Source organism: Musca domestica, unplaced genomic scaffold, assembly GCF_030504385.1.
Source record: "Musca domestica strain aabys unplaced genomic scaffold, Musca_domestica.polishedcontigs.V.1.1 17, whole genome shotgun sequence".
Classification (NCBI taxonomy): Eukaryota; Metazoa; Arthropoda; class Insecta; order Diptera; family Muscidae; genus Musca; species Musca domestica.
The window spans coordinates 11394231-11408604 of record NW_026712230.1 but is presented as its reverse complement, the minus strand read 5'-3'; the positions used below and the strand labels follow the sequence as shown (position 1 = coordinate 11408604).

The 14374-nt window shown below is 35.3% G+C and overlaps 1 protein-coding gene across 1 annotated transcript in view; it reads right to left on the bottom strand.

Annotated features, from left to right (window-relative positions):
- Nucleotides 1-11383, bottom strand: part of LOC101896480 (kelch-like protein 17) — a 91525-nt gene extending 80142 nt beyond the window's left edge. The window contains exon 1 of the mRNA XM_005188902.3: nt 10913-11383. The gene's annotated coding sequence lies outside the window, so the exon portion shown is untranslated. The remainder of the gene's footprint in view (nt 1-10912) is intronic.
- Nucleotides 11384-14374: the final 2991 nt, after the last annotated feature.

The window sequence follows — 14374 nt, the reverse complement described above, 5'->3', positions numbered from 1 at the left end:
AAGTCATGAAGTCGGGCGGGCCGGCTTTATGATACCCTACACCACTTTGCTAATTTAACAACAACAATTAAAAGTTTTTACGTCAGAATTCAATCATACACGCTATGACTGTAATTATAATTTAAAGTTCAAAGGACTAAATATGCCGAAGCATTTGTATCTTTTAAATTCGGACTTGTATTGCCCATTTGGTGCACAATTAATTTGAAATCGGATAAAAATATATATGGGAGCTATATCCAAAGCGGAACCGATCTCGATGAAATTTGGCAAAGATATTTCTGAACTGTGTTTGATATATTTCCCTGAATATCGTTGTTACGGAGTATATATTACAAATCGGATGAACTGTATATAAGGGAGCTATAGCTATATCTGCACCGAAATTTGACATACAAGCTTCTAGACTCAATTCGGTCGTAAGTGCCAAATTTCATCCCATTTGGGCAAATATTAGACGTTTGGTGCATCAAAGGTAAATCGGACGATCTGAACCGATCTCGATAAAATTTAGCAAATGTATTTCTGAGCTGCATTTGATATATTTCCTCAAATATTGTTCTTACAGAATGCATATTACGGCTGCGGAGGACAAAAATAACAAATCGGATGAACAATATATATGGGAGCTATGGCTATATTTGAACCGATTTCGATCAAATTTGGCATACTTATTTTCAGGTCCAATCTGATCGTGCGTGCAAAATTCCATACTATTCGGACTAATATTACACGTTTGGTGCACAATAAAATGCAAATCGGACGAAGATATATACGGGAGCTATATCCAAATGTTGACCGATTATCTCCAATTTCAATAGGGTTCGTCCTTGAGCCAAACAAATGATTTGTTCAAAATCTCATCTGGATAAGGCAATAAATGTGAGCTGTACTTTGTTAACAAAAATACATGGACAGACGGACGGACGGACATGCATAAATCGACTCAGAATGTGATTCTATGCAGATCATCAAAAGGAACTATGGGTCTATCTCGTTTCCTTTTGCCTGTTACAAACAAATGCACAAAGACATAATACCTGACCACCTTGTGGTGTAGGGTATAAATAAGAACAAAAAGAGGTATGTTTAAGGTGACTCATTTGATGGTTAACATTTTGGACATTTAATATTGCCTAAGACGCTATATGCCTAAAATGCGGAGATTCTAAAAAATCTTAACCCAAAAATATCAATAAATTTGGATATGGGAGGAATTTGCTGCCTCAAATGGAAATTTTTATAAATGCCGATACATATGTCTTCTATTTTCAGCTCTACTTTCTTAATATGTAGTTTTTCTGTATTTATTTTTTGTGTTGCACAGTGTTATTGGCCATCGTAACTACTTATAAATCAATCTACAAACTCCTAATTTTAACTATATGGGACACCCGTGAAAAAATAATTTACTTGAAGTAGATCATAGCACCTATCAACATTTAGCTTTAGAGCAGTTATAATTTGGTTTCAGAAGGAACTAATATATGGGAGGCATATCCTGTTCTGAATCGATGTTCACTTAATTTGACGGAGACATGTTTATACCAAAATACAAAATATCAAAATTTTCACAGTGACTTAAGCCATATTGCAGTTAACCCAAACCCTACATGTGTGGATTTTTTCGCTAATAGCACAGAGAGCATGGACATTAAGTGTTTATTTTGTTTTATTTGCTTGTAAGTTTTATTTTTTTCCGTTGTGCGTTAGCTTTCTCGCAGCGTGTTAAACAAATAAATAATTTATGTGTATTGACACCTCCATCGTCGTCGTCGACGAAGTCGTGATCATGAATGGATGTCATAGAAGTTTTACCGTATCAAGTAAGAGACCGACAGACAGACAGACAGTCGGACACACAAGCTGTTCATTCCAAGTGCTAGTTAATGTTGACTACAGTTAATAGAGAATTGAAGAACTGGAAATGTAAATACAATTATTATTATTATTAGCATAAATTGTACAAATGTAGGTTTTGGGTGGATGGACGGATGGTTGGCGGGTTGGTTGTATGAATGTATGTTTGTCTAGATGTCAATATGTGGTTTGATTTAGAAAATTACAAGTGTTAATTAGATTTGGAAATTCACTATTTCTCACACCCATTGAGCACCATTAATTCCAGTTTTTTTTTTTCAAAACTTATTTCACGTCAATGAGAGAAGCACATTTTGAATTATTCCGAGGTTCCATACAGTGTCTATGCTTATGATTGTCGATAAAAATTAAAAAAAATCCATTAATTATGAATATAATTTTTATTGATAACAATCATACGAGAATATTAACATTTGGGAACATTTATTGTCTTTGGTCTTCTTTCTTCTTAAAATCAAATATCACAAAAAAAATGCCAACAAATCTTGCTTAAAATTCTACACAAAAACACGCCACACCCAGCGTGGCGAGAACGTGAAAGCTGGCGAATTATTGAAAGCAGCTTGAAATTATTTCTTTATTTAAATTAGAAATTTTCAGGTTTTTTTTAATGTGAATGATATGTTTTTATCACGTAACGTGATCATTAAGGGGATTCGATTTTTTTAAACTGGGACCTATGCTTAAGATTTTTTTTTGCAAAAATTATAGATACGAGAGCTAAAAAAATCAATAATTGTATTTATTTTCCTGATCAAATGGTATTGTGATTTGAGTGGATACAATCCAGCTTTTGTAATTATTTTGTAGTATGGGAAGTTGAATAAAACAAAAGGTAACCATTTAATCCCAGATTTCGTGAGTATAATTAAAAGAGTAATGATGTTGAGGAACAGCTATTACTAAATGCAAAAATCTAAGCAAAATATGGTTAAAAATTTCCTTTGAATCGTAGCAAGTAAAAATATTCTGCTAAAGGTCCTAGAAGACGTCAAGGGTCTAAATTTTACCTAAACGCCAGGAATACATAAAGAAGCTAGTTCGTGTAAAAAACTGCAACAAATCATCATTTTAGAAGGATGACGATAATTAAATTTTCCAACTGATTTGGCTGAATATTAGTACAGGGTTTCCCATATTCGACGGACCCATGTTTTTTTTTAATCAAAGAAAAAAATAAAAATTTGCCGATGTTAATTATTTAATTTGTTCCAAGTAGATTTGTTTTCATCAATTTTTGAATATTATATCTCTCAAATGGCCGCCTCTGGCGTTGATGACGTATTGTGCCCTTTTTGTTGCATTTTCCATCGTTTTTGCCAACATTTCGGCCGGAATAGTGACTATTTCTTCACGAATGTTGTCCTTGAGCTCTTCTACGGTCCTTGGCTTGTTAACGTAAACCTTTGACTTCAAATATCCCCACAAGAAGAAGTCAGGCGGCGTCAAATCGGGCGAACGCGGTGGCCAGTCCAAATCACCACTTTTCGACATAAACGGCCCGGAAACTAATTCTTCAGAAAATCGATTGTTATGCGACTTGTGTGCGGTGGAGCGCCGTCTCTTTGAAACCAGAACTGCCCCATACGCTTTCGACGAATAATTGGCATCACAAAATTGGTCATCATGTCGCGATAACGCTCCTGATTGATGGTAACAGCATGGACATTTTCATTTTGGAAGAAAAACGGTCCAATGATGTTTTCGCACTAACGCCGCACCAAACTGTGACTTTTTCGTCATGAAGAGACACTTCTTGAATCTCCTGAGGATTTTCAGTGGCGTAAAAACGGCAATTTTGCTTATTACTGGTCCCATTCAATGTGAAATGGGCTTCATCGGACATGATAATTTTGTTCCAAAATTGCTCGTCATCTTCGGCCATTTCGATGACTTTTTGGGCCCATTTCAATCGACGAGGCTTGTCCACATGCAACATTCTTTGCGTCAATTGAATTTTGTACGGGAACAAATGCAAATCAATGCGAATAATCCGTTGTAAAGTGGACCAAGCCATTCCCAACTGCTGAGAACGGCGTTTTTGGGATGTTCTTGGGGACCTCTCAACACTGGCTCGTACGGCAGCGATATTCTCGGCCAATCGCCTTGGTCGACTTTTATATGGCCTCTTCGGATTAGAAAGAGCCTTACCAGTCGAAAATTTTTCGTATAAACGCTTAATGGTGTTCTTAGAAGGCGCACTTCTCACATTTTTTAATGTTTTAAAAGCTCGTTGAGTTTTCACAATTGACTTCTTGTATATTTCAACTATTTCAGAGCCCTCGCGTGGCGTGTATTGGTTCATGGTAAAAATCTGCTTGGACTGACGCTTCAAACGCGGTATGTCATTAAGCTATGTGACATCTCTGTCAAAAGTTATGGCGTTGCCAGATGGGTCCGTCTAATATGGGCAACCCTGTATGTAGAAATATGCTTTGTAGTATGTAGTGTTTAAATGCTAGATAAATTTTTGAGTATTAAAAAACACAGTAATAATCATCTAAAATTGGCCAAATGTATCACCTGGCTGGTTCTTGAAAAAGGCAATATTTCCTTGACATCATGAATTTACAAAGGAGGTTAATCCCCATTTTTTAATAGCTGAAGAAAATAGTCTTTAAGTGTTCGTATTGCTTTGTAGAAAATTAGTAACATCTACACTCATTGTATAAAAAATTAACAAATATCTAATCCACTGTATTTTATTCTTTTTAAACTCTACAATTTTTTCCATTAAATTAAATTTTTATAGTAAAACTAATTGTTGAATTACTTACTACCAGTTAATGGTTCATTTTTTTTTTTTTTTTTTTTTTTTTTTTTTTTTTTTTTTTTTTTTTTTTTGAAACACCATTAATTAATTGTCACGGCAATCTTGATAACGGTAATGGTTGTTGTTGCTGTTTTTTGTCACTTGTCACATTAGATTGATAGGCTTCCTTTTTTGTCACTCCCACCCGTTTGATACGCTTGGTTTAGCTGGGTTAGAATTTATGCTACTCTGCCTGCTTTCTTTTTATTTTTTCTAATTGTTAGATTTAGATTTGTTTTCAGTTAACTGAAGCGTTAATTTGGCACTTCGCACATTCACTTCCGGATAAATGGGGCGGCTGAATTGCGCGAGCACTTAACACTGCCCCTATAGATTGCAACTTCAAAGAGGTACTACTGTGTTGATAGCATAATTTTAATACAGTTTTTTTTAAAAAGTATAAAATATGGTGGTTTACGCACTTCCCTACACCATGGGAATAAAACCAAAGCAACATTGTCTTTATTGGGTTAAAATGAAATCAGTGAAGAAAGATAACAACCTTCTCTAAATACAAATTCTGTAACCAGTATACCATCTGGCAAAATAATAATCTTTTAACATTACATTATACAATTTCGAATGAACAGTTATTTTAAATGGTGTAGATGAATTAAATTTCAAAATATTATAATCGTTATGAAGAACATTTTCAATTTTGGACTTGTAGGATGTAGTCTAGAAACAAATATATTTCTTTTAGCAGCAAGAATTATTACTTAGGTATTGCTAGTAGAAGGAATATTTTCTGAAACACATATTATTATGGGAGGCAGGATCAGTGCATAACAAAGGGTAACCTTCGAGAAGATTTTCTCTTACAACAGAATTTAAAATTCTGAACTTCAAAAAATTAAAATAAATAAATAAGTAAACAAAAAAAATTGTGTAAAACCTCAGATAATGTTCTAAAACATTATTATATAGATCATGGCAAAGCACCATCAGCGGAAAATTATATATTATTTATAGAAAGTACCCATAGCACTATGCATATATATACAGGATGATATTAAAAAACTGCAACAAAGTCAAACGCCATTATTATTTATTTCTTTTTTTTTATTTTATTGAATGAAAGCAAAATATGTCGGAAATAGCATCAAATTTTAGAATAAGTTTAGATTTGTTCGAATTGGTCAGGTTTGGCACGAATTATGGCCCTCTTACGACCAATTAAACCGTCACACGCTGCCCGAAGGTTACCCTGCGATATTTTGGCTCATTCCCGGCGAAGCGCTTTCTTGAGGTGATCGACACTTCGGAAATTTTTAGTTCCAACCTTGCTTTCCAAAATATTCAGGCACAATAATCCAACGGATTGGTATCCGTAGATTTTGGTGGCCATTGTGAGGAACCTCATTTTGTAACAATTCTTGGGTGGTGCGTGCTGAGTCCCGTTGGAATGTCTAAGGTCTGCGGCCATAATGTTTGCGTGCCCAAGGCTTTGATACACCCTCCAGAATATTATCTTGATAATATTCGGCATTTATTCTGATGCCACGGTCGATTAATACGAGCGGAGAGCGACCATAGTACCATCTTGAACCTATTTTCTTTCTAAAGATTGACCGGTATCTGTGAGGATTGTTTTTTCTTTCATTAATATGTTTTTTTTTTATTCAGGATTACTTCTACATATTTGACTTGATTGAAGATACCAATTATCTTATTAATTTTTTCCGGATTTTCATTAAATCGTTTTGGCCTGGTCCAGTTTTAAACTGTCTTTAGGACCAATCCGGCCCTTTTGCTCAGCAAGTTTGTTGTCCCCCTCAAAAGTAATATAACATCGTTTGCGTAACATATAGTTTCAAATACCTCCTTGGTTAAGCTCCTTAAAAGAACAGATTTCCTTTGCCCCAAATAAGAAATTCGAGTAGCAAGCAGCTTTTTCATATATTGTACAATCTCGTGTAGAGCGATTTCCACTGATATCCCTTTAACATATGCAAGTTGTTTGAATTTTAATGATTCGTTTGGAATTTTGTTCTTAATCGTGGTATCAACTATCCATTCCATGTTTTTGATCAAGAAAGATGTGAGGTTTATTGATCGGTAAGCCTTAGATAGGCCTTGCCGGGTTTGAGTATAAATACTACCCTTGCTTTCTACCACGCCGTACCCTATAGAGTATGAATTTTCAAATTTACCTCCATATATAAACGCAGCACACTTATAGCAACCGCTTTACCAATATTAGCAATTCCGATTCTATTCGTACACTGTACACTTATTGTACGCATTTCCAAACCGAACTCTTTATATCAGCTGTACACACCAACAATGGCCCCTAGACTAAAATTCAACATTCCACCAATTTCAGTATCATTTGGTAATATTACTACACTTAAATACGCAATCCTACATCTTATATCAAATTTCAAGATTTTCGCTGTCCTTCAAAAAACACCCACATCTTATATCAATTTTCAAGATTTTAGCTCTATCCATCAAAAACATACATATCCATACCAAGTTAATAGCTTTTTTTACTTTTCGTACGTACACTCCACCTTATTCCAAATTTAAGAATTCTAGATCTATCCGTTAGTCGAATACAAAGATTTCCACATTTTATAACTTTACGTATTTTTCGTGCCCTCCGCCCCAAGGTTGGCCTACACCCAAAATTGGAATTTTCAAGGTTCAGCCGGTTTGTCTGGGCTTGAGTGAATCAGCCAGTCAATCGTTCAATTATTTTATTAATATATATTATTATAGCAGAACGTCAAATTTACCTTAAAATTGGGCGCCCAACGGTATGTCTGCTGGCCGCTTTTTTGGATTTTCTCAACACAAGTGATCATCCTGACCACCATTAATAAATTTCACATCTTTCATGAAATTTTTGAGTTATAGGGTAAAATGTTTACCACAAAACAACGATGAACGAAATACCCCGAACCCTGTATGACGGAACGTACATAAAATCATTAACAAACACTTTGTTATCATCGGCCACAATGCTAGTGAGTGAGTAAACAAACATTCAGAAATCAGTTAACGAAATCCATTACAGGAAAGCTAAGTAGGGGTGGGTGGTTGTGGGCAACAACCCACACCCCACAAATACATATTATTACAATCATAATGCAATTACTGTTTTTTCAGCCTGGGTCGTCAACCTGGTTGTCCATACTCTTGTGTTATTATTTACTGTTCTCTTTTTTTCGTTACTGCGTTTTTGTTTTCATTTCAACATTTTTGTTTTTTTTTGCTTTGATTCTTCCTATTCCTGTAATTGCTGCCGGCTGTCGCCGTCGTCGCTGTTACTATCACCGCTGTCTGTTACTGTAACTGCCGTTAGTTGTTTGTATGTTAATGTCAAGAAGAAAAAAAAATATACTCTTGACTTCGCATTTAGATGCTCTCTCGCATTTCCATAAGAGCTCTATGTGTGTGAGAGCATTGGGACTGATTAAAAGAACAACGAGAGTTGAAGTGAACTGCATTCGTATAGCTTGCAAATATAACTTCTCTAGAGTTATGTCACTGTGAGTGTCCTTTCAAGAGATTAACATTTGAAAGAAGAGTAAAGACAAACGAAAAAAGAGAGGACGAGAGCGAGCAAAAGAAAGACAATTTGATTGTTTGAAGTTTTTATTTTCATTTTAAATAACGGTTAAGCAACACCCAAAACAAACAGTCGCCAGTGTTGCCATATAAATTAATTGCAAATATGCCGACCTATTGTATGTTTCGTATGTTATATTTAAGACTCGTCCCCAGGGAAGGGTGATGGTTATACCATAGACAAATTAGACAAAAAAGTTGTCTCATCTGTTATCTCTGAAAAAAGTGCTTCAATAGATGTAGTTCATGTTGTGAAAGAGGTTCAGTAGACTCACTCAAATTTTATCATTTTTGCAGTGACCGTATAAACTTTATGTGTGGCAACTGTAGGATTCTCCGATGAGTTTGCTTTGTCAAAATAAGAGCTCTAGAAGGCATTTTCAGTGCTCTTTCCAAAAATGGGCACCACAAAGTTACATGTTTCACCATTTCCTTATAGTGGGCCCAAACCGATTTCTCCGTGGAGGATCGACTGAACAACCGCACCCATTGTATTAACAGTAACAACAACAACGGCCATATAACGACTATAAACCACCCCAGTATTCGTTGGTCGCGTAATGGACAATTCAGTTTTCTGCAATATGCATTTTACCGCATAAGGTAAATAATTCTCATTAATATAGTAATGACTATCACATATAGTGTTCGGTTTGGGTTACGATGAGAGAGACTTGATATTGAAGGGGGCTTGACAAGGGATTGTTAGTGATTTTCTGAATCATTTCCTATTCTGACTAACAAAATCGTTGCTGGGAATACCTTTTCCAGAACTGACTCTCATTAAGTTAAGTGCCGGCAATTCATTTACACATGGGCTTTGGCTCGTTGTTCCTCAGGAGCTTTGGTTCCGTAGAAGCTCCAGCTCACTGTTCCACAAGAGTTTAGGTTAGCTGTTCCATATCAAAGCTTAAACATAGATAGTGGATTAAAGGTAGTCATAGACTGTAGTGCTAGATAGAATTGTGCCTTAGCCATCTTAGACGACTCATATAGCTAAACCCGAATATACACATAGTAAGCTGCCGAACCCGAACGAGTTCCGATCCATTTTCAAAGGTCTAGATATCGACTGCCGAACGTAGCTTTAGCGAGCTGCCGAACCCTCATCTACCTGCGAAGGCTTATACATCGGTTTCCAATCTTATCCACAATCCATCTTAGAATACCTTGACAGCTGCCTCGAGAGTATCCACAGTAAGTTGCCGAACCGAACGAATCTCGATCCATCTTATAAGACCTGGACAGCTGCTTCCGAGTATCTCTATAGTGAGCTACCGTCCCCAAACCGTCGCCGAAAACCAGGACATCAACATCCCAGCCACCTACATCGTAAACCCTGATTGTTCATGGCGTCAGCCCGATGACCATTTGATGAAGCTCCCGACCCCTTCTAAATCGGCAACATCCCGAAAGCCGACGCAACTACGAGTACCTTTGAGTACCTAGTACCCGGAATACTAATCGTGAACAACCCAAAATCGATAAGTCATAATTCCCGACTGTCCTCGAGTCGTTAATCTTCTTGCCTAGAAGACATCGTAAACGTCGAATTCCCGATTATCTATTAAAAACTCTAATTAGAATTCCCGAGCATCTCCGAAGTCTATTCGCCATCCTATATTCCATATTCATCTTATCGTATGTGAACACTAGAAGATTGTAATTTAGTATTTAAATCAATAAAACATCTGTTTTACACAGCGTACGAAAATAAACTATATCAAACGTTTGCAATCGTTTCGTTCTGTATTTTCTCGAAGTACGAAACAAAACAAAGCCGATATTAAGACAACGGGACTTGTTTGAAAGAAGAAAACCATGTTACACACTTCTCGAGGGGTTTGCCTTATCAAAATCAGTGGCCTAAAAGCATTTACCATGCTCCCCCCGAAAAAAACACACCACAAAGTTTTATCATTGACTATTTCTCCACATTGGTCCCAGATAATTTTCTCTTTAGAGTGACCTTTAAAAGTGTAAGTGAGGCCATCAAAGGATTTCCGTAGACATGTTGGTCTTGAGACATTTGTCGTACTCTTTTAAAAATTCATACTAGTTGCTGCTCATGACTATATAAACTTTATAGTGTCTCCTCTTTCTTTCCATAATTATAGACTTTGCTAATCAACAACATACTTCCGACACTTCACAGAATATTGCACTCTTACAACGTTTTCTTTGAGATTATAACTTTAATTTTGTTCCTTTCAAAAGACCAGTAAAATACTTTTGAATTTTCTTTACAATAGAGATATGACAGCGCATACCACATTATTTCACTTGTGGCAACTCTATTTCCCCAATCACAGGATAGTTAAATCTCCTCACTCACATTTAAAAGAACTTTCAAACTGACATTAATGCACTCGTTCAGTCCCATATACACACACACAAACACACCCGACCGCAAGGATACACAGGCACGCAGCCGGAGCGATGAAAGGGATGATTGTGTGCGTTGCTGTCTATTATTATTATTTTTTCTTTTTTTGGTAGTTTTTCATCTGCACTTCCGGAATTTTGTTTCGTTTTCTTTCCTTTTCTCCATACCCGAGATTCGAAGGGAAAAGAAACTAATAATTTAAAGGTTTTATTTAAACACCTCAAAAAATTGCAATAACATATTTTAAACACACCCACCTTTTAAACTCGCTTTCTGCTGACATTTAAAATTCTGAACACACAAAACCACACACGCACGAAGTGCCGTTATTTTCACATCGACAATTGATTCGATTAAATAATACAAAATATTCTGCACATAATTTCCGATTTCATTTCATTTGGAATAATTTATTTTTTCAATTTGTTTTGCTGTTGTTAATTTTTTTGATTAGATTACAAATGCATGCAATGGACCCAGGGTATGAATGAACCACCTACAGACCAGATACCATGTTATAAAAAAAAAAACACACGAAATGTTTTTCTTCCTGTTTTAGGGAAAATTTGACCGGTTATATGGTTTGTTGGATTTTGTTTGTTTTGCACACCACACTTGCGAATCTCCGGTTTTAACCGTTTTCCACAACTACACCAGACGACCGCTTAAAAACAACTGAACAACTGCCGATTCTAACTGGATTGTTGTGCGGCAGAGATTCCTCCCGGTGAGCATGGAAAGAAAATATTCATGCAAAAATATATAACATAGAACTTGAACTGTTGTCTATTGTGGTGGTTATTGCTCTCATTGTTCGGCTTTTCTCCCGCTCTCTGGCACGTTTGTTCTCTGAATGGTATAATAATTCATGAATGTACTCCAAAAATTAAACTTACTACGTTGTACTCAAAACTCTACCCCACTTTTGTTTACTCCCAAAGCAACCGGCCGACAACAACTTTCAGTTAACACATGTTTTCTTTGCGCTTGTTGGCTAAAATCGTTTTTGACTTAGTGCCAAACATATGGCGGGATATTACGTACACTCATCGCAGAAACTTGAAATGCAAGCTTTAGGTTTAAAGCACAGTGTCACATTTTAAATATTAGCTTTTCGTACTTTGGGACAAAAGCTTAAGTTTATTTACGACAGTTATATTCAAAATATAAAATGGGTGATTCGTTCCAATTAAGGAAGAATATTCTTAATCGTCTAAGAAAATATCGGAGCTCAGGAGAGTCGCAATATACAAATAATAAAATTTTTGAGATATATGAGTAGAGGAAATGCTTGTTTGCACCAGAAATACAAATCGAGATGGCATTTGCTGTGAGTATATACCTCCTATTCCATTTGATCTTATATAATTATGTGCTGTGAGAGTTAATGTTTTAGTAAGGATTGCCTCCATTTAATTGAAAGGGACTACTGGACCACTCATCGTATAGAACATTCATTGAAATCTGTTTACTACTTGTTATTGCAACATTGATATGTCAATGTCAAATTTCAACGAATTCCTCGATTTTGGTGTTGTGCCATAGACAAATTAGGTATAGACTAAAAAGTTGTTTCATCTGTTATTTCTGAAAAAAGTGCTTCAATAGTTGTCGTTCATGTTGTGAAAGAGGTTCAGTAGACTCACTCAATTCTCTCAAAATGCAAAATATTAAATATTTTTATGAATCTTTATTATCTATATATATAAAAATCAATTCTTGTTTGTTGGTAACGGAATCAGTTGAAAACGGCTGGACCGATTTGCATAATTTTTTGTACAAACGTTCGTCATACCCCGAGTTGGGTTTTTAAGAAAAAAATATTGACCACGCCTACTTTTGCGCCCACTAACTTGATTTATCTAAAATCTTTATATTTGCCAGATAATGAAGATATCGGTTTGAAAATTATTACACGCGATACTGTTGACTTTCCCTCCAAACTCAGGAATTTATTTGGGCGCCATGGAACTGACCACGCATACTTCTAATCTATCTATATTTATAAGGAAGTTGTGTTAGTTACTACGCTTATAACTCAAGAACCGCTGATCTGATTTTAACGATTTACACAAATTCGGAATTGTCTCTTGGCAGAAAAGGATAAAATCCAAAAAAATCGTGTAAAAATGTGAAATTTTAAAATTTTCATTTTGACTTTTGAAGTGTACAATAGTAATGTTTTATTTTGCATGATTTTTTTTTCCATTTTGACTTACTATTTCGGAATGTAAATTTGTAGTGTTTTTTTTTTTTTAATTCTAATATGATGTGTAGTCTTTTTGGGTAGTAGAAAGTGACGAAAATTATGGAGTGGCGGAACTGAATAGATGATGTCAAAATAATTTATAGTGGTCAAATCAAAATTGCTAAAAAATCAAAAAAGAGCATATTGCACTGCAAAAACTCTAAAATAGGGAAAAACTGAGAACATTTTTTTAATGGAATCAAATTTCAAAATAATAGTAAGGACCAAACTTCGTAAGGACCTTTAAATATTGGCTGTAAAAAACCAGCGAACAAGTTGAAGATTTTTTTTCAATTTGTTTATTAGTTACTATGCTTATAACTCAAGGACGTTTTGACGGATTTTCACAATTCATACAACTTCGGAATGGAATCTTGCAAAAAAAATGCGTAAAATATGCCAATAAAAATATAAAGAAAAAATCCTTTTGGAGAAGTGTACATTTTTTATTGTTTTGAATTCTGAATGAATAATATCAAAAATGAAATAGTACGCAATACGATGTTAAATGGCGATCTTTCATGTCTGAAATTGGAATTTAGCTTTCAACTCCAGGATCTACATCGTGCTTCAGCTGGAAGATGCGAACACATTTAAATAAACAAAAATGACCGACAAAACGTTATGGGGCTCATTTCAACACGTGGACCTTCCTACTTCTATCACATGACAATAATCCGTCCAATGATATGCAAAATTCATTGGGACTGCAACCTTTTGCACTTCATGATATGGGCCATAACCCCCGGATAAGGATACAACCCGATTTCAAGTATATCTTACATTTTAACCATATTTTCATACTAATTTCGGCAGATGTTGGTAATTTGGGAAGAAACCTTCCATGCAAAAACTGATCACGTTTCGTATAACTATCATATGATTTAAGGAACCGGACATTTGTTTAATCGTCGTTGAATTATACTATGATACAAGATATGGAAATTATGGGGTCTCCAACGCGCAATTTCAATGACAAATAATTCATATTACTTTAAAACAAGTAAAAAAAATTAAGTTCGGCCGGGCAGAATTATTACTATCATCCATCTGAGGGTAAAGGAAACATTTTTATATAAAAGTATCAAAATTCAAGCGTGTTTCACTTTAAACTTCATATACCAGCAAGACTGTATGGATAATGCAGTTAACTTATCAAAAAACATAAAGTGAATGAGGCCGTTATATGGGGTCATACCAAAACGGGAACCTCTGTAGACAATATTATACTTCAAGGATTGTCATCTATCAAACCTTCTAAAATACCAAATTTGAAACAATTATAAGCGTAAATGTGTGGATTATCAACATACCCGATATAGGTAGGTATCGTTATATGTGTTAGACAAATCCGAGGAGAAATTTGGCAAAAATCATCAAAATACCGAATTTCGAGAGATACCGTTATATGGGGACTATACCAAAACGTGAACCGATAGATCATTTTCAATACCAACCATCCTATACACAA